Consider the following 22077-nt stretch of genomic DNA (forward strand, 5'->3'; position numbering starts at 1 on the left):
AATAAAAAAAATCCTTCCAGTAGCACCTTAAAGACCAACTAAGTTAGTTCTTGGGATGAGCTTTCGTGTGCAAGCACACTTCTTCAGATACACTGAAACAGAAGTTGCCAGATCCTTCTATATAGTGAGAAGAGAACACTACAACATTGTAAAGGTACCACAAAGCAAGTATGTTTTCATCTCAAAAGTGTTTATCGGCTACACATGTGCATACAGAGACTATACAGGTATATGACTTATCTGCCCTCGGTGCCCTAAGAGGATATTTTGCATTGCCTTCTACTAATGAAGCTCTATTGATTCATGTCGTAAAACATAGTTTATATCCTGGGAGCTTGAGACATTGCAGACATCTACAGCTGTATATTCACATCGACTCTATATTGCATTATCTCTTCATTATAACAATACATTTATGCAATGAATACATGAGCAGCATACACTGGAAGCAAGAGTGGCTCTGTTAGCTTAGGGACAGCCTTCTCCAGATGTTGCTGGATTTCAACTCCCATCAGCCCCAACCAGCATGGCCAATGGCCAATGGTGATGGGTGGGAGTTGTGGCCCGATGACACTAGGACACCATGTTGGGGAAGGATGATGTAGCCCAATATACAAAGTCTGTTGTAGGCATGCAAGTAAAGCTGTCAGTGGGTGGAAGTACTGGCATGCTAGGGTTTGACACAGTATTGTGTGAGCTGCTTTAGATTTCAATGAGAAGAAAAGGCAGAGTTTTCTCTAGTAAAGGTAAAGGGACCCCTGACCATTAGGTCCAGTCGTGACCGACTCTGGGGTTGTGGCGCTCATCTCACTTTATTGGCCGAGGGAGCCGGCGTACAGCTTCCGGGTCATGTGGCCAGCATGACTAAGCCGCTTCTGGCGAACCAGAGCAGTGCATGGAAACACCGTTTACCTTCCCACCGGAGCAGTACCTATTTATCTGCTTGCACTTTGAGGTGCTTTCGAACTGCTAGGTTGGCAGTAGCAGGGACCGAGCAACGGGAGCTCACCCATATATGCTATATGGTAATTTACGGACCTAACAGGTATCTAAAGCCATTTGCACATGTTGCCATGCAACCAGTCCATGCAGAATGTAGGCACCCTAGATATAGAAATGAGCAAACCAGTGATATTTTAGGGAGCAGTCGGGGCCCATGACTTACATCATAGGACAACAACACAACACAAAACACTGTTGCTGTATGTAGGTTTTATTTTATTTGTTTTTATCTTATATTTTGGAAATGTACATCCAGGGTTTTTTCCTTTAATTTTTTTGGGGGCCCCCAAGAGAGGGGGCCCTAAGATATAGTTTGTTTAGCTTATGTACGTAAATCCGGCATGGCCAAGTGGGTATGAGTGTGTGAAGGCCTGCCTTTGTGGTAATTCCTTTCACCCTCAACCAGTGGGGATGGTGAACTTCTGAAATGGAGAGCTCTACACCAGCCTTAGGGACACAGGTGGCGCTGTGGGTTAAACCACAGAGCCTAGGACTTGCTGATCAGAAGGTCGGCGGTTCAAATCCCCACGACGGGGTGAGCTCCCCTTGTTTGGTCCCTGCTCCTGCCAACCTAGCAGTTCGAAAGCACGTCAAAGTCCAAGTAGATAAATAGGCGGGAAGGTAAACGGCGTTTCCGCATGCTGCTCTGTTTCGCCAGAAGCGGCTTAGTCATGCTGGCCACATGACCCGGAAGCTGTACGCCAGCTCCCTCGGCCAGTAAAGCAAGATGAGCACTGCAACCCCAGAGTCGGTCAGGACTGGACCTAATGGTCAGGGGTCCCTTTACCTTTGCCTTGAACCAACCCTGCCCCCATTTAACTTTTTGCCCCAGTCTTTCAAAGTGCAGGTCCACACTTAAAAGCTCTGTCTCTGAGTGTGTGGGCTATTTTTGTTTTTTCGTTTTTCCTGGGAGCTTTCCCCATGAAAACCTGCTCTTTAGCACTCAATTGGAGCAAGCCCCATCTAGAATTGTTGCTTGTAGCGACTAAACAAAAGGTTGCTGTTGTATCGCAGAAAGTTAATAAAATCTCTCCCCATCGCTTACCCATCTTTTCTTATGTGCAATGCTCCTGTTAGCAGTCTATAGCACCCTCTGCTGCTTCTGTTTCAAAACTGCTTCTTCAAAAGAGAAGCTAGGCAAAAACAAAACCATGTCTTAACAACAAGAAAGGGAGGCAAACAGATTGCGCTTTTTACTCACAGTGTCAGGAAACGTTACTCGTACAATCAAAAGTCAATGTTTAGGAAGCCTCCGTTCGCCAAAGAAAAGTCCGTTTCAACACGGTTTTCATTTACGGAGCGCTTTTGACATCTCTGTGAAGAATGGCTTGTTGTGATTGCGCAGTAATGGGTAGTATAGACAGACACATCTCGACGGCTATCAATCAAAGCCAGTTAAAAACATCCCATCGCACTTTAGAGTGAGGAAGAGGCAGAAGCCAGAACGGACCCATGCAGTGACGCAGATGAAAAGGCAGGCCTGATTCTTAATGGCTGGGGTCACCAGGGGCAGGAAGAAGGTTTAAGTGGTTGGTGGGCTGTGTTGCTCCTGATGTTTCTTACAGATCATTATTCAGTCATTCTCAGTCACCTCAACGGCCATCTGGAAGTGAAACACTTTTTCCGTTTAACCGTTTAGCGATAGCCCCTAAAGACCACCCTGAAATAATTTGTGGAGAGTCCCCAAAGACTACCATGAAGCAGTCCTTATTTACGGCATTCCAATGGGCAGTCAGAAATGGGGTGGATTCCTGCGGTCATTTGAAAGGAATTGCTGCAATTCCACAGTTATTCAGCATCACACTTGAGGGATGGAAGACCTGCAGCCCTCTAGAAGACGTTGTTGGACTTCAGCTCCCATCAGACCCAGCCAGCGCACTCAATGGTCAAGCATGATGGGAGTTATAGTCCGGCAACACCTGGAGGAATGTTTTCTCATTATGAAGACAGGGATAATGAGCGTCAGCTCCAGAAAATATGAGAGAAGGCGGCTTTGCCTCTTTTTCCTGTCCTTGAAACCTCTACACTTTGTCCCTCCCTGTTGTTGTTGTTTAGTCGTTTAGTCGTGTCCGACTCTTCGTGACCCCATGGACCAGAACACGCCAGGCACTCCTGTCTTCCACTGCCTCCCACAGTTTGGTCAAACTCATGCAGGTAGCTTCGAGAACACTGTCCAACCATCTCGTCCTCTGTCTTCCCCTTCTCCTTGTGCCCCCCATCTTTCCCAACATCAGGGTCTTTTCCAGGGAGTCTTCTCTTCTCATGAGGTGGCCAAAGTATTGGAGCCTCAGCTTCATGATCTGTCCTTCCAGTGAGCACTCAGGGCTGATTTCCTTAAGAATGGAGAGGTTTGATCTTCTTGCAGTCCATGGGACTCTCAAGAGTCTCCTCCAGCACCATAATTCAAAAACACCAATTCTTCGGCGATCAGCCTTCTTTATGGTCCAGCTCTCACTTCCATACATCACGACTGGGAAAACCATGGCTTTAACTATACGGACTTTGTTGGCAAGGTGATGTCCCTCCCTACTTGTGTGTAACAACCAGAAGTCTTTCCGGCTGACTACATGGGTTTTGCTGTCCATATGCTACCTTAGATTCTTCCTGATTTTTTTCTTTTACATTAAGATGTACCTTGGTCTGTAGCAGCAAAACTGTCAGCCAAAGCTGCTATGTTTTAATACTCCACTATGTCTATTTTTGAACAGGACAGTCAGATTTTACCTCCCTGTTTCCCTTCTAGGGGTGTTCCCAGACAGGTGATGCCTACAGCTTCCCAATAATTGCTTTTTCTTCTGCAAGCTACCAGTCGCCGTTGCCTTTCCACAGTGAGTGTGGGTGAGTGACAGCAACACAGCACTTGTTCTTGTGTGTGTACATCCCACTATGGCCTCCTCCAGGCAACCTGCTTGTGAAGCATCCATTCTGATTTGCTAGCAAGAAGCTTACACAGAGCTTGGATCATAGCCAGTTTTTTACTGAGCATTAGTTCCAATTTGTCTATGAGGAGGTTATATGGCTGCAGGTATTCTTCCTGCATTTGTCCTGATCTGCTTGTGCAGCGGTTATATGTCTTCCTATTAATCACCACACACTTTCCCAATACACTTTCCTAATCACAAAAGTCCCTTTTTTAAAAAAAGTCACCTTGCTGCACCAGGACAACAGAACATTTTAACTACACAAGCCTAAATTTCAGGTATGTGATTGAATCTCTTCTGTGAAATAATGGCAGTCTGGAAGCAACCCATGTTCCATCGTAGGTGTGCAACCATTCGGACAAGGAGGGTACAACTGATTTGAGCAACTGTTTATTCTTATTTATTTTGCTTTGGAGCTAGTAACAGAGGCAACTCTTGATTTACGCGGGGTTTAAGTTCTGGGGATAAAAATCACGTATAGTCAAAACACACTGGGTTCAATGGCAGGTGGGATTGCCCATGTCTATTTTTCCTGTACGGCTGCCCCCTTTCTGCCCCTTTTAATTATTATTATTATTATTATTATTATTATTATTATTATTATTATTGCCAAGCACAGAAAAGTGAATTAAATGCACATAAGTTGTGAGTTACCTGTAGTTTATCCTTTTGGATTCTTCTGTTTCTACTTGGGTAAACAACTCAATTAGAAAAAAATCTGGTTACAGATAGGTAGCCGTGTTGGTCTGCCATAGTCAAAATAAAAAAAATTCCTTCCAGTGGCACCTTAAAGACCAACTAAGTTAGTTCTTGGTATGAGCTTTCGTGTGCATGCATGAAGTGTGCATGCACACGAAAGCTCATACCAAGAACTAACTTAGTTGGTCTTTAAGGTGCCACTGGAAGGAATTTTTTAAGAAAAAAATCTGGTTTGGGTTAGGTAGGGGTCAGCAAACTTTTTCAGCAGGGGGCTGGTCCACTGTCCCTCAGACCTTGCAGGGGGCCGAACTATATTTTGGAAAAAATAAATAAATGAACGAACTCCTGTGCCCCACAAATAACCCAGAGATGCATTTTAAATAAAAGGACACATTCTACTCATGTAAAAACACACTGATTACCGGACCATCCACAGGCCGGATTTAGAAGGCGATTGGGCCAGATCCGGCCCCTGGGCCTTAGTTTGCCTACCCATGGGATAGAGAGCCCAGAATTCGGTTAATTTCTGCCCTAAGCACTGAAACTGGGTTGTTTACCCATTTCTCGTCAATGTAGGGAAATCCTTGAAATGAATGACAATATAGCACTGGTGCCATATTCCACACCCACCTTTCTTCCTGAATAACGTTTCCAAAGAAAAGAGCTAGTGCGAGAGGTTGATGCCACGATGGCACTTAATTTAGCCAGGTAAGGAAAAAACACAAGAGACCTTTCTTTGAAGTTGCTCACGTTCTTCACTGTCAGTTTGATCAATCGACTGAAACCAATTAAGTCTAAGAGGCTAATGCTCTTATCTCGCTAAATTTAGTGTGACTGGAATCGCTGGGTGGGAAATCTGACATGAAAAGCCGTTCTCACTCCCTGTACCAGAGTTGGTCAATTCTGTCAGAAATGTAGAAAGCTATAAGATTGGGTCACTTTTCGGCTCTTTTTCTATTCTGCCTTCCACAAGACAAAGCAAGAGCGTGGGGACAGAGAGATTTGCCCTATTCTGATTCAGACCATTGGGTCTCTCTTCAGCTCTACACCAGCTGTGGGGAATCTTTGGCCCTCCAGATTTGGCTGAACTACAGTTCCTATAGTCCGTATAGTCTGAACTACAGGTCTATATAGTTAAAGCCATGGTTTTCCCGGTAGTGATGTATGGAAGTGAGAGCTGGACCATAAAGAAGGCTGATCTTATGGTGCTGGAGGAGACTCTTGAGAGTCCCATGGACTGCAAGAAGATCAAACCTCTCCATTCTTAAGGAAATCAGCCCTGAGTGCTCACTGGAAGGACAGATCCTGAAGCTGAGGCTCCAAGACTTCGGCCACCTCATGAGAAGACTCCCTGGAAAAGACCCTGATGTTGGGAAAGATGGAGGGCACAAGGAGAAGGGGACGACAGAGGACAAGATGGTTGGACAGTGTTCTCGAAGCTACCAGCATGAGTCTGACCAAACTGCAGGAGGCAGTGGAAGACAGGAGTGCCTGGCATGCTGTGGTCCATGGGGTCACGAAGAGTCGGACACGACTAAATGACTAAACAACAACAACAGTTCCTATCATAGCTGGCCATTGGGCATGCTTACTAGGGCTGATGGGAGTTGTGTTTCATTTTTTTAAAAAAAACATTCTATTGAATTTTTTGTAACAGTTTGCAAAAACAATTATCCAATTTTACATTTTTCAATCTCTCCCCCCCTCCCCCATTGACTTTCCTCATCTTCCCCTCCTGGTTTGTTACGTGTGTTTTTTTTGTTATCATCTGCATGTTAAATGTTATTGCATTTTTCCCCTCCACATTTTACTTAAATAAAATTGTAAATGTTTATTCAAAACCTGCCAATGAGTCCATCTCTTTTTGTTGTCTCTGTAGATAAGTTGTAAAAGGTTCCCATTCTTTTTCAAAGCCACCACAGTGGTACCTCGGGTTAAGTACTTAATTCATTCCGGAGGCCCGTACTTAACCTGAAACTGTTCTTAACCTAAAGCACCACTTAAACTAATGGGGCTTCCTGCTGCTGCCGCGCCGCCGGAGCACAATTTCTGTTCTCATCCTGAAGCAAAGTTCTTAACCTGAAGCACTATTTCTGGGTTAGCGGAGTCTATAACCTGAAGCGTATGTAACCTGAAGCGTATGTAACCCAAGGTTATTGTCCTTGTATTGTCCTTTTCATGTAATTTGTCGGTTAATTTTGCTCATTCTGCATAGTTCATCAGTTTTTCTTGCCATTGTTCTTTCGTTGGTACGTCTCCAGTCTTCCAACCTTGAGCTAATAGAATTCTTGCTGCTGTTGTAGCATACATTAAAATTTTTCATTTTTCTTTCGGCAGTTCTTGACCTGAAACACCTAGCAAAAAGGCTTGTGGGTTGTTTTTTACAAATGTCATTTTAAACATCTTTTCCCAATTCATTATATGTCATTTTGATGGGAGTTATGTTTCAGGACATATGGAGGGCCAAAGTTATGTTTCAGAAACATCTGGAGGGCCAAAGGTTCCCCACTCGTGGGCCGCAGTGACTGGCAGCAGGTCTTCAGACAGGCATTTCTCCCAGGTGCTGGGTATTGAACTGGAAGCTTCCGAATACAAAGAGGATGTTTGGCCCCTGAGCTACAAGGGTAACCTGATTCCATGCATGGACTTACTCCCAAGTAAGTGTGCATAGGATTGTAACCTGAGTGGTTAAAAAAAACAAAAAACAAAAAAACCCATTCTCATGCCAGAATTATTATTTAGACCTTATTCCACCCCCACTTCCAAAGAGCTTAAGGCAATAAACATGGTTCCCTCACTTCTATTCTTATAACAACAAATTAAACCAATGTCCAGACTTTAACATTCAAAAATTTTACTTGCAGAAACGTATAGATGAATTGAAACATAATATTTACAGCCTCTTCTTCTAACTTCCAAACAACTGCATTTCCCTCTCTTTGCAGAGCTCAGCACTCAGTCTTCTGTATCTCCTTTATCTCCTTTATCTCCGAGGAGACATTTTCTCTTTTACCCTCTCCTGCAGCTTTGCTCTCTTGCTTTCAAGCAGGGAAAAAGCACTCCAACACTCTATTCAACACAGCAGTGTTCACAGTGGATTCTAAAACACAGTCGTCTTGCATCACATTAAATGCAATCTCCCATGTGACCAATGTTAGCCAATCACATGAGAACTCTATAGAATTCGTACAAGCATTGACAATCTCAGGGAAATAAATTACTATACTTAACTTACATGACACCAGCAACAGAGCAGGTGGATATGGAGTGGCCAAAGAGCTCCAGTGGCCCCGATAAGGCTCATGGGCCAGAAATTCTGAGCTTGATGGACCAATGGACTGACTCACTATAAGGCAGGCATCACCAAACTTGGCCCTCCAAATGTTTTGGGACTACAATTCCCATAATCCCTGACCACTGGTCCTGTTAGCTTGGGATGATGGGAGTTGCATAGCTGTCAACTTACAGATTTGAAAATAAGGGACCAGCAGCCTTGAAAATAAGGGACCGGCAGCCAAAATAAGGGACCTGCAGCCTCACCTGTTCCAGGCACTCCAGTCTTCCTGTCCTCCGGCAGTCTGGTCAAACTCATGCTGGTAGCTTCGAGAACACTGTCCAACCAACTTTGTAACCAGAGGTTCAACTGAATAGAATCTGAATCACATGCACCACAAGGTCTGTGCAGCCTCAACTTAAGATGGCTCCCTGGCCTGGCTTTGCACTGCAAAGTTTGCAGCAGCACGTGCAACAAAATGGTGTCCAGCATTCAAAAAAACCCTCAGCTTGCATTAACTAGCCACACACACACAGCCTCCCCCCCTCACCACGAGATCGCCAGTCACCCACCATTTTAGTCAACCAGCTCCTTTCTTCCCCCATAAGTCAATCGAAGGAGTCTCCCAAAACAAATTCAAAAGCCCCCCATCCCATGAGATCTCCTTTCCCCCCACCATGTGCCCCCGCTCCAGACAGACCTTTTCGCCCACAAGGGTGAGTGGGCCGTCGATGACGTATCCATCTGATTCCGATCCGAGCACTCAGCACAGGTATGCTCGACTTCTGAGCCCCTCTGAGCCAAAGGCAGAAAGCCCAGCCAGCAGCCAAACGAAGCCTCAAGGAAAACCATCATCACCTCTCTGCTGGGAAGCGCTGGGCAAAGGCGAGTCCCCAGGCAACGCGGCCGATTTGATCAGCACAAGGCATGCAAGCTCCACTCCCCAGTAGTTCTTAGACTTCTTATTGGGTGAGCAGCGCATCCAAGCAACACAGTTGGAGCCTCCCTCCTCCCTGGCCGGCAGGGAGGGAGGGAGAGGAGCTGCTTCCTTTGAAATTTAAGGGACATCATTTAAGGGACATTTAAGGGGCATCCATCAATAAGGGACAGCAGCGGGACATGGCGCTGGAATAAGGGATTGTCCCTCCAAATAAGGGATGCTTGACAGCTATGGAGTTGTAGTCCCAAAACATCTGGAGGGCTGAGTTTGGGGATGCCTGCTATAAGGCATCTTTCTAGGTTCCTACATTCTGTTATGTCTATCTAACTTACTTTGCTTTTTTGGGTATGCTTTTTTTTTTTTTGCTTGCAGTTGGAGAGATTAGCAACCCAGCCTGGATTTTGAAACAAACTGTAAAAACCTGCTAATGGCCTCCATGACTCTTTCAGGTTCTTGCGGCCCCAGGGAAAACGTTTGCATTAACAAGATGACAAAACGCATATTTGAACTCTCTGTTCCCTCCGATTCACATAGAAAAATCCCATTAATCCAGTGTTTTATTAGATTACACTCCAAGGAGCAGAGAGTTAATTTGGGAGGAGTCAGCATACATTTAAGCGGAACATTAATATTTACCATTTGCAGCTTTTCAGGTCTGTGAAGTGGGTGAAGTGATTGGCTTGAGATTATAACTTCAATTAGGTAGTGCTAATAGGCGAAGCAATGAGGCCTCACTGAGGGAAATTGCTGAAATTGTACTTTAAGTATAGTCAATTAACTAGATTTTGACAAAGCAAGGAAAAGATGAAACAGAAGCCTTTGGATAAAATAATGAGAAGGAACATGTCTGTTTGGGGAATCCTAATATTTTGGTTGAAATCCATTAAGTGAAATTAAATACTATTTTAAACCAAAGTGCTAGAATATCTAATTAAGTTAGCAAAAGGCTCGGGGAAAATGGTATTGTTGGGGGAATTAGAGAGGAGGTTTACTAGCACATCAACCAAGATGGAGCCCATAGGGGTAAAAATATATATATATATTTTGCGTATTGGAAATGGGAGGGGAAACTCCCTGGATAGTGAAACTAAAAATTTAGTGGAGATTTATTTAGGGGTGACTGTGAGGTTTGGAGCCTTAAGAAGGAAATTAAAGATTTTAGTTCAGGAACATAATTGAGTGAAATATTGGGGAGGGGAAGGAAACCTGGATGTGATTTCTCAGATCAAGTGTTAAATGCCCAAGGGCCAAATAAAAGGAGACTGAATTTATGCTATGTTTGGTCCCGGGATTATGGAAGCAGCAGCCTAGTACTATAGGGAGACCAATAAGAGCCTTTCCAGGTAAGATTTCATTGCACAACTAGGTATGCTAAGCATTTAGCCAGTTGCAGCAATCCAGATGCAGCGGTTCCGTTGCAAAAGTATTCAGCCAAATGACATCTTCCACCTGGGGGAAACCACATTTTCCAAGCAATGCACTGCTATTTTGGTTTGATGGGGGAAATGAATACTTGCACTAGCTAGCGGTTCCACTGTGACAGTGAGCGCAGCATGGAATGTGATTTTGTGTCATAGGCAGCTATTGGTTAGTAGCTACAACATCACTGGAAAGGATAGAGGCATCTGTTATGTACTGAAGTTCTCAGCCTGGGCCAGCAGGGGGAATACTGTAGATAGTTTTCACTCAGGTCCACATATGCAAATAAGGAATTGAAAGTGACGTTCAGTGATTGGATAGTTACAGAAAGTTGTTACTGTTGCTTTGTAGTTGAGCTCTATATAAGCAGGTTGGCTGAACCCTTCAGCTTAGTTCTGTTCTGGGCCTGTGAATAAACAAGAGCTGTTTGAAGAATCGCTGTGTTGTCTGATATGTTCACCCACAACTTAATAGCATCCTTCCATGCCCTGCAACCATGCAAATAGTATTTTGCAATCTTTCTCTTCTCATGCTTCTTTTAAAGGCAGAGTTTCCTCCTAACTCCCTGTTTTGCTTTCCAGCCCCTTCTGTATAGTCTCAAGTTGTTGCAAAAATGTCCTGGGAAGGCTGCAAACTTCCCAAGTTTTTGGGGCGTCTCTCCGGTGGTCCTCTCTGACTATAAATCTCCCTCAGTCCAGAGAGACCGGTAATAGGCAACCCTCCTCTCCTGAACAGAGCACGCCAGTCTTCTGGCATGTCATAGCAGAAGAAAGACTCAATTGTAGTTCTAAAACTATCTTATTTACAGTCTTAAATACAGAGACTCCATCAGTACGCCTGTGCTCTTTGAACACCAGTACAGAAAAACTGTGACACATACAGAAGTGAAACTCCCAATAGTACTCAATACAGACTTCCTTTCTCATGCTCTCTCAGACACTCATATGATGTATACAATCATAGTGCCACTCGCTGGAGCAGCTCGGACAGATAAAAATCCTAACACAAGTATGGACATTTTTCTTCTGTAGCCTTTCTGTTATGCTCCTCTAGGCTCCAGCCTACCACTGCTCACAAGAAACTAGGAAAGATTGATGCTTAGTGGTCCCCAGGTGTGGCAGCAGATAACTTCATGGACTGAGAAGCACATTTGTGTCTGTGTCACCTCAAAATGTGGAAGGCATATTTCCAGTGGTGGATTTTCCTTGCTGGGATCAAGAAGCCTAATGTTTTAAGATTCTATTGATAAAATATTTCTAAGCTGCTTTTATAGTTAAAGATGTCACCGACATATCACTGTTTTTCTGGGGTTTCTCCCTTCCAGGGGCGAACAAAGGCTAACCGACACCCGGGGCAGGGGGAACTGCCGGCTGCGCACACGTTACGCCACAACGTACGACACATGTGTTGCGCCGCTACATACGACGCATGCATTGTGCCGCTACATATGATGCACGCGCAGCGTAGCTACATAGGGTGCATGTGTGGTGTCACTACGTACAGCACATGTGTGCAACACCGCACATGTGTTGTACATAGCAGTTTGCCACCGGCGCTGCTCAAACGCCGTACGGACGGTAGTGGGATCCTCTGCTTGTGGCTGTGGCCGTGAACAGAGGATCCTCCACATGTGGCTGCGGCAGTGCGATGGCTGCCTGCGCTGCCGCGCCCGGGGGCGGCAGGGCGAGCACCCCACGGGGCGGCTTCTTGTCACCCCCCCAGACATGGCACCCAGGGCGCACCCCACCACCTCCCCTTGCGACGCCACTGCTCCTTTCTCACTTGAAATTGTTCCAGGATCCATTTCGTCAGGAAAGATGGGATGCGACTGTTTCCACCTTTAAGGGGGTTTCTGGCCAAGTATCATGAGCTTGGCTTATGGATCCATTACTTTTAAATAGGTCTACTTTGAGCGACTTACCAATCAGAAGGACGGCGGTTCGAATCCCTGCGACGGGGTGAGCTCCCGTTGCTCAATCCCTGCTCCTGCCAACCTAGCAGTTTGAAAACACGTCAAAGTGCAAGTAGATAAATAGGTACTACTCTGGTGGGAAGGTAAACGGCATTTCTGTGCGCTGCTCTGGTTCGCCAGAAGCGGCTCAGTCATGCTGGCCACATGACCCGGAAGCTGTATGCCAGCTCCCTTGGCCAGTAAAGCAAGATGAGCGCCGCAACCCCAGAGTCGGTCATGACTGGACCTAATGGTCAGGGGTCCCTTTACCTTTTACTTTGAGCATAACATGGTTCCATTCAACATAAAGTAGTTTTTGATATATAGCACCCAGTTTATATATGTTAGCACCAAATATGTTGTGCATTGACAAGGAGCTTTAGAATCTCAACCTCAAGTCAATGGTTTGTTCCTTCTGAGCCTACAGGGCAATAAAGTCCGTCTCCCCTTCTATGGCCAGACATTTCCTGTGCAGGCTTCTACAGACAGTTTAACAAACTGCAACGGCGATAGTAAGGCCTTAAAAGCCTTTCTTAAAGAATTTACTAAGTATTCTGACCTCCATCATCATCTTGTTAAATTCATTTTATATCTCGAGACGAGTTAGTGAAATATGCATGGGTCCATTGTATTAAAGAGAATTGTATCTTTCAATTGGTATCTGATTTGCACTTTGCAATAACTGCTGATAGTGTCTATACAAACCCTGGACATGATTTGATGTTATTTTATTACCATCCTATTATTCTCCTTTCTAACATGCAGGCAGGTGGTGACTGCAGGTTTTTTGAGTGCTTACTGGGCAATATTTAACATGGGATGTTTTATTTATTAGCATAAAGAGACACAATGGATTGTTGATGATTAAAGGGATGATACTGCTGCCACACTTGTCAAAAATATAGACTTAATTCAATAGAGAGGCGGCAGCTAGTCTCCGCGTTGATCTATGCTGAAGCCAACTGCATCTGAAAGCAGCACTAAGCCAGCATTGGCCTCTTAATTTTAAGCTCTAGGGCACAGCATAAAAAGCTCAAATTCTTACTAAGTGCCTATAATTGCATGCCATCAGCAATGAAAATACAAGCCAAATTTTCAAAATTGGAAAGTGTTAAGCTTTTCCGCCACGGCCCAATTCCAGAATAAACAAACACACAAACGGATTTTTAAAAACAAAACATCACATTGGTTGGAAGGGAGATTTGGGACCTTGTCTTTAAATATAGATTATTCCCTTTGTTGTAGACACTGTAATGGGATATAGCGGAGAATGTGGTATCTTAGATACACAGGAGCCAAACCGTTTAGGGCTTAAGATCAACATCTGGAATTGGGACCAGGTTCCAGGAAGCCAGTGGCAGGCCTCGGAATATGCATGTTGTAATATGCTCCCAGCAACATGTTGCTGCGGCGGCAGCCCCAGAGTTCTTTATGCTGAGCACATCACGCTACAGTGGTGCTAGTAACCATGATCATCAGACCCGAACCTGAAAAAAGGCAATTGGAAAAAGCCTATTCTGGTCACTGCTACAACACAATGAGGCTCAAGGGACAATGGCAAAAGCCATTGAATGGCAATTCAAATAGTGGGCATGCACCATGTCTTGTGATCAATTATGTGGTGCAGGGCTTACCTGCCCCCCCTCCAATATTTTATTCAATTTGGCGCCACTGCCTTGTGGGTGGGATTTAAGTACCTCCTGCCAAATTGTGGCTGTGCAATTAAAGGGACATTAAGGTAAAGGTAAAGGGACCCCTGACCATTAGGTCCAGTCGTGGCTGACTCTGGGGTTGCAGCGCTCATCTCGCTTTACTGGTTGAGGGAGCTGGCGTACAGATTCTGGGTCATGTGGCCAGCAGGACTAAGCCGCTTCTGGCGAACCAGAGCAGCGCACGGAAACACCATTTACCTTCCTGCTGGAGTGGTACCTATTTATCTACTTGCACTTTGACGTGCTTTCGAACTGCTAGGTTGGCAGGAGCAGGGACTAAGCAATGGGAGCTCACCCCGTTGCGGGGATTCGAACTGCCCACCTTCTATTCAGCAAGCCCTAGGCTTTGTGGTTTAACCCACAGCGCCACCCATGTTACATTACCGTGCAACAAATCTGCTCCCCCCCCGGGAAGACCCCCATAGGCTTTTTGTGGTGGTGAGGAGGAGAAGGTCAGAGCTAACAGACTTTTGACAAAACATGGCAAATATTTGATAAGTAAATAGTGGCCACCAGAAGACTGCCAGTGTGGCTCTGCTTTTCTTCATCAACATTAACTGAACTATCCGTCAAAGAGCAAATGTGAATCCCGGGCCATGATATCGCACTCATCTCATGGGTATCCCCAGGGCTTTTTTTCATCTGGAAAAACTCAGTTCCAGCACCTCTCCAGGGGGCACTATTGCCATTATAAGAGAACAAGGGAGCTGTGAATGGTGAGTTCCGACACCTCTTTTTCTAGAAAAATAGGGTATTCTCCTAGCTGCAAGAATAAAACCTTGTGCTGTAGGAGCTTAGATGCAGAAGGAGAAGATAAATAGGAAGAGAAGGAAGAAGAAACAAGGGAGTATTTCTTTAGGAGCGGAGAAACGAGTGCCTCTTTAAAATGAGAAGGGAAACAACTAGAAAAGGAAAGATGATTGCGGTGAGGGCTCAGTTAAGTGCCTGAGAGGCCCCCAAGAAGCGAAAGACTAGCAGAAGTCATAGAGGGAGGAAAATGAAAAGCAACAGGATCCAGTAGGCAAGCCGATTTATTTTATTGATCTGCAGATTTGTAAACCGCTTCACAACCAAAACCTACCGATACTGTGTGCAATAAGATAAAAAGATAAAACATCATCATCATCATCAACGAAATTTATATACCACCCTTCCTCCAAGATCACAGGGCAGTTGAAAGTATAAAAATACATAATATCTACCGTATTTTTCGCTCCATAAGACACACTTTTTTCCTCTTAAAATCTAAGGGGAAATGTCTGTGTATCTTATGGAGTGAATGTGTGGTCCATGGGGCTGGGGGGGGGCGGGCTTCCACCGCCAACCCCGACCTGCTCTTTGAGGCTGGCGGTGGGGGAAAGCGCACTTCCCCCCACTGCCAGCCCCACAAGCTGGGGAGCAGCGGGAAGGCTGCGCGCAGCCTTTCCGCTGCTCCCTGACCTGCTCTTTGGGGCTGGCGGGCTTCCACCCACCAGCCCCAAAGAGCAGGTCGAAAGGAACCCAAAGCCTCCAGAGCGGGAACTCCCGCCGCGCTCCGGAGGCTTCGGGTTGCCTTCACTGAAGCCTGGAGAGCGAAAGGGGTTGGTGCGCACTGACCCCTCTCGCTCTCCAGGCTCCCAAGGTAGCTGCCTGAAGGCGACTGAACGCACCTTGAACGCACTGTTTTAGAGGGGGAGAACAAGAAAAGGAAATGGAAGGGGCTCCATTTCTCCTGCCGCTTCGCTGAAGGGGCGCGGCGCAGAGAGGGGGAGATTTTTTTTGTCTTATTCTCCCCCTCTAAAACAAGGTGTCCTATGGTCGGGTGCGTCCTATAGAGCGAAAAATACGGTATATATTTATATATGCAAATGTTATGCAGATCTACATACCCTTATTGCCTTTTTGGCGTGATGCATTTCCTTTTCTTTTTAGGTGATGCCTAGTTAGCTATCCTATGTCAGAACAGCCCTTCAGCTACAGTTCATGTAAGTTTTCACGGAGGACTGGTCAAGCTGTATCTGAGTCAAACCACTGCTTTTGTGGGGAATGTATGAAGAAGAAGAAGAAGAAGAGTTTGGATTTGATATCCCGCCTTTCACTCCCCTTCAGGAGTCTCAAAGCGGCTAACATTCTCCTTTCCCTTCCTCCCCCACAACAAACACTCTGTGAGGTGAGTGGGGCTGAGAGACTTCAAAGAAGTGTGACTGGCCCAAGGTCACCCAGCAGCTGCATGTGGAGGAGCAGAGACACGAACCCGGTTCCCCAGATTACGTGACTACTGCTCTTAACCACTACACCACACTGGCTCTCAATGACTGAATGTTATTCCATCCAACACACACAAACACATACAACTGGATGTCAGGAAGAAAGGTTCTTTCTAGTTCATCGTTCTCTCTGACATTCTAGATTTCTGTGCTGAGGCAAGGCTTCTAGACAAGGGAACATTCCATCATATGAACCCACAGCCAGAAAACTGAAGTGGTAGAGTCCAAATACAGGTTGAGCGCTTTGGTCAAAATAAGGCCCTGCTGTTGTTGTTTAGTTGTTTAGTTGTGTCCAACTCTTCGTGACCCCATGGACCAGAGCACGCCAGGCACTCCTGTCTTCCACCGCCTCCCGCAGTTTGGTCAGGCTCATGTTTGTAGCTTCGAGAACACTGTCCAACCATCTCGTCCTCTGTCGTCCCCTTCTCCTTGTGCCCTCCATCTTTCCCAACATCAGGGTCTTTTCCAGGGAGTCTTCTCTTCTCATGAGGTGGACAAAGTATTGGAGCCTCAGCTTCAGGATCTGTCCTTCCAGTGAGCACTCAGGGCTGATTTCCTTAAGAATGGAGAGGTTTGATCTTCTTGCAGTCCATAGGACTCTCAAGAGTCTCCTCTAGCACCAGAATTCAAAAGCATCAATTATTCGGCGATCAGCCTTCTTGATGTTCCAGCTCTCACTTCCATACATCACTACTGGGAAAACAAGAGCTTTAACTATACGGACCTTTGTCGCCAAGGTGATGTCTCTGCTTTTTCATATGCTGTCTAAGTTTGCCATTGCCTTTCTCCCAAGGAGCAGGCGTCTTTTAATTTCGTGACTGCTGTCACCATCTGCAGTGATCATGGAGCCCAAAAAAGTAAAATCTCTCACTGCCTCCATTTCTTCCCCTTCTTTTTGCCAGGAAATGATGGGACCAGTGGCCATGATCTTCATTTTTTTGATGTTGAGCTTCAGACCATATTTTGCGCTCTCCTCTTTCACCCTCATTAAAAGGTTCTTTAATTCCTCCTCACTTTCTTCCATCAAGGTTGTGTCATCTGCATATCTGAGGTTGTTGATATTTCTTCCGGCGATCTTAATTCCGGCTTGGGATTCATCCAGTTCAGCCTTTCGCATGAAGGCCCTGTACTAGCCTTTAAAAATGGTGAACTGTTTTGTAGGCCTGTATTATAGCATCTGCTATAATACAGGCCTGGAGAAGGAATGCCTTTCCCCTGTGGTCTATATTTGAATCAGGTTGCTGCCGCTGCTGTATTCTTTAGAGAAGACAGCAGCAGAAATATAAGATTAATCATTTTGTACACTTGATGGCTTCATTGGACAGGCAATAAATCAATTATATTGAATTGGGAAAGGTATTGTTCAAATGCTATTAGTGCTCTCTCTCTCTGTCTCCATTATTGAACTGGGATTTTAGGCCGGATTTAAAGAAGTCTTCCACAAGTCTGTCCTTGGAAGGTGCACGGTATTTTATCTATTCAACTACCAGTTTTGGGGCTCCGTCCCTAGGCTTAATTTTGTACTTTTAAGTTTTATGACTTTGCTATTGTCTGTTTCTCTTTTCCTTCTGATTTTTCAAACTAATGCATCATGCAATATTTATTTCTTTTAGTCTGTAAAAGATCAGATTTGTAAAAGGCATTTCACTAATAGTGGAAGCATCATGCTAGCCATATGATATTGGTGCAATAGGGGGAAATGGGGCGAACCTAGGGAGGGGGGAGTGCAGGAGGAAGGGTTGTTTGACCAATCAATGTAATCAAAATCCTATGCTATCACATCCTACATTGCCTCAATTCTGCCTTGGGTGCAGTTTTCTGTTGCTGTTTTATGTTTAGTCATTTAGTCGTGTCCGACTCTTCGTGACCCAATGGACCAGAGCACGCCAGGCACTCCTGTCTTCCACTGCCTCACACAGTTTGGTCAAACTCATGCTGGTAGCTTCGAGAACACTGTCCAGCCATCTCGTCCTCTGTCATCCCCTTCTCCTTGTGCCCTCCATCTTTCCCAACATCAGGGTTTTTTCCAGGGAGTCTTCTCTTCTCATGAGGTGGCCAAAGTATTGGAGCCTCAGCTTCAGGATCTGTCCTTCCAGTGAGCACTCAGGGCTAATTTCCTTAAGAATGGAGAGGTTTGATCTTCTTGCAGTCCATGGGACTCTCAAGAGTCTCCTCCAGCACCAGAATTCAAAAGAATCAGTTCTTCGGCGATCAGACTTCTTTATGGTCCAGCTCTCACTTCCATACATCACTACTGGGAAAACCATAGCTTCATACGGACCTTTGTCGGCAAGGTGATGTCTCTGCCCCTTCATGGATCACTGCCTTGCCATGGCGAAGGGGCTTGAATAACTCAGAGAAGCTATGAACTATGCCGAGCAGGGCACCCAAGATGGACAGGTCATAGTGGAGAGTTTTGTCCAAACGTGATCCACCTGGAGCAGGAACTGGCAAGCCACTCCAGTATCCCTGCCAAGAAAGGCAACAGGTGGTTTTATGTACATAGAATAAAAACATTTCAGTCTAGAGCCAATGTTGAACCCTAGACATCAGCACCTAGTTATGTTGATGGGTGGAATTTCAGGTAACCCACAAGCTCATCATGGCACGGTCAGCATATAAGAACCAGCGAGGGGATATGGATCACAACATGGGGCTTCATCAGTCTGCCCCTGTCTAAGACCTGCAAAGAACTTGCCGAAAAGGAACAGTTCACATAAACAACAAATGCCACATCTCCGCCTGAAAGCGAGAAGAGCACCGCAACCCCATAGTCGCCTTTGACTGGACTTAACAGTCAATGGGTTCCTTTACCTTTTTACTCTGCCTCAGGACTCCAGAGACTGACAATGCCTTCCAGGAACACCAGTTCCACCTATACTGTTGGGGAAATATTGGGGTTCAACACCCTGTACCCCAGGCATCGGCAAACTCAGCCCTCCAGATGTTTTGGGACTACAATTCCCATCATCCCTGACCACCGGTTCTGTTAGCTAGGGATCATGGGAGTTGTAGTCCCAAAACATCTGGAGGGCCGAGTTTGCCTATGCTTGTTATACTCTGTTGTTTCAGCCTGGACGGCCAATAAGATCCAGACTACAACTCTCAGTCAAACCTCAAATAGCAAACAATTTCACCAAATATGAAAGCAGCACAAACATTTATACCCTTACAAGCAAAGGAGAGGTTATGTCCATCTATGGCAATCCTTCATTCAACTAGCTTCTACTGCTTTAATCATGACACATAGCAATGTTCTTATCTTTCCCTCCTTTGTCCCCAACAGTCATAGCAATAGCTCCTGCGTACATGTTGTTCTGTTCTTCTCTCCTGGTTCCCTTGCAAACAGAGCCTTCACTTACCATTCTTCACTTGCTCAGTCCTTCTCACTTCAAATGTTAATTTTATCCTCCTGCAACTGAACAGGACATTTGGGATGTAGGTGAGCAATGGGGGGTGGGTCCTACTGGGCTGGGAAAGATTCCCTCTCTGACACCCTGGAGAGCCACTGAAAGTCAGTGTACTGTAGATCATGGGTAGGCAAACTAAGGCCTGGGGGCCGGATCCAGCTCATTCGCCTTCTAAATCTGGCCCGTGGACGGTCCAGGAATCAGTGTGTTTTTACATGAGTAGAATGTGTCCTTTATTATTATTATTTTATTAAATGTTACCCCCCAAAATAGAAAAAAGAAATAGAAACAATACGTAACCATACCTAAAAACTGTTATGATATTGAAGCAATGCAGCCGCGAGCTGCTGGTAGCTTAAAAGCAAAACATAATGGGAATGTTGGGACTGTCCGTGGGAAACAGAGGGACAGTCTATTTACAGTGCGAAGCACCGGAATTAGCTCAGAGTGTAATATGAGCAGTACAGGAAGTACAGCATGTGTTTGTTCTCTCTCGACTGCCGGAGTTTGAAGAGAGCAGTCATGTTTTTTGTAATGCTGCAAAGACAGAAATAAGGGCATGTAAATACGTTTCTGTCTATCTCTGCCGGTGGGGGGGGGGGCAGGAAAGAGGGGGGGTGTTCTTCTCACGCTGAGAAGGATCGCCTATTGCGACCTAGCCTGGATGCTGCTGGGGAATGCAGACAGGAAGGTCAACAGGAGATCAAGACGGGTGCCTGGGAGAGTTGCCAGTTTCTCCTGATATGGGCTTGATTCCCGACATCTACACAATTTTCAAGAATGCAGACTAGAAAGACAAAAGATAAAAGAAAAAGAATGAAGAGAAGAAATACTTTTCATAATCAATTATTCCAAATTCATACTTCAAACATTACAATATTTAAATCCTAGTTAAAATATTATAAAAGACTTCCACCGCATTCACCACATGTCTCTTGGTTATCTAATTCACCTTTACAACTGTTCTTCAGTCACTTCCTTTCCTTAAATTCTTTCATGTCCATCTAATCTTTGTATTCTCTGTATTCTTCAAAAGGTTAGTCTAAGCACAACCAAACTTTTGTGCTTGAACCCTGTTTGTGTAAATATTCATTTAAGCCTTCCCATTGTTTCTGTACCATAGTTTTAGATTTATGCCTTATTATATCCATCAATTTTGCTAACTCCAGATACTCACATAGTTTACTTAACCATTCCCTTTTTGTTGGGATAGAATGTGTCCTTTTATTTAAAATGCATCTCTGGGTTATTTGTGGGGCATAGGAATTCATTCTTTTCCTCCCTTCAGAATATAGTCTGGCCCCCCACAAGGTCTGTGGGACAGTGGACCGGCCCCCTGCTGAAAAAGTTTGCTGATCCCTGGTAGACGATACTAACCCGGACCAACTACTGTAGTAGCCTTGCTTGGTGTATGGCAGTTTCTTTTTTTCTTTTTAAAAATATTGTTTTTATTTATTTTCAAGGTACAAAAATTGTTACAACAGTAAGCAGCGGATAACTTGTCCTGAGAAAATCACAGACTTTTATCATGCCCTATGTGCTTGCCTGTCTTGTGATTCCCATCTTGTGTACATCAGTCCTATCCCAACACCAAGGTCTTCTTCACTATTCCTGGACACAGTTGCCCCCAGCTACTATCAGATAAGAAACCACAACAGCTGCCTCTTTAATGAAAAAAAGATTGAACAGACTCTGCAAGCAAAGTGCTGCAAAAACACATTACTCTCTAAAACATTTGCTATGATCGCTTCTGCTTTGGAAAAAGTAGAGAATCTGGGTGTTTCTTTTAATAACTTTTATAACTTGATTTACGCACAGTATAGTCTTTTTATTTATTTTTTTAAAAATAGCAATTAAGATATTCATTTGCAAGTAAGAAGGAAATAATGAAGCCATATTTTGATTAGAGACAGAATGCACAGAGCTTTAGGAAATACATTTTCATTGTTTGATTTGAAGGAATACTCTCACCACCTGTGAACCTGCATAACTCACTAAATCATACACTGGTTGCAGTTTTCAGTTTTGCAGATCAAATATGATAGTTTCCCCTCTGAGGCGATATCCATGTCCCTGGAAGAGGTATTAAAGATAATAAGACAGAGCAGTGAAATATTTGGCAATAATCTTAATAAGAATGCAGGAGATTATGGGCCTGCATATAAAAGAGATGATGGAGATCAGGACTTACGGTATATTATCCATACTATTGCTTGGAAAAATAAGCTGCCTAGCTATGGAATACAATTATTTGCAAATGAGAGAAAATAGAAACCCAAAAAGGAAAAATAATCCCGGCTAATAAGGCAATACCATAAAACAAAAAGTTAACAAACTTAAATGAGCTTTATAATCAGTCTCTGTATTCACAAAATCTAATGGCTGTGTTGCCCATAAATATGTTTAACAACATTTCTCCCTATATACATAAAAACAGAAGGCTGTTGTCACATTGTTATCATGTGACTGCCAATTTGCAACCAAGCCCAACTCCAGCATAGTG

The sequence above is a fragment of the Podarcis liolepis genome (assembly GCF_965112155.1).
Source record: "Podarcis liolepis genome assembly, chromosome: 3".
Taxonomy (NCBI): domain Eukaryota; kingdom Metazoa; phylum Chordata; class Lepidosauria; order Squamata; family Lacertidae; genus Podarcis; species Podarcis liolepis.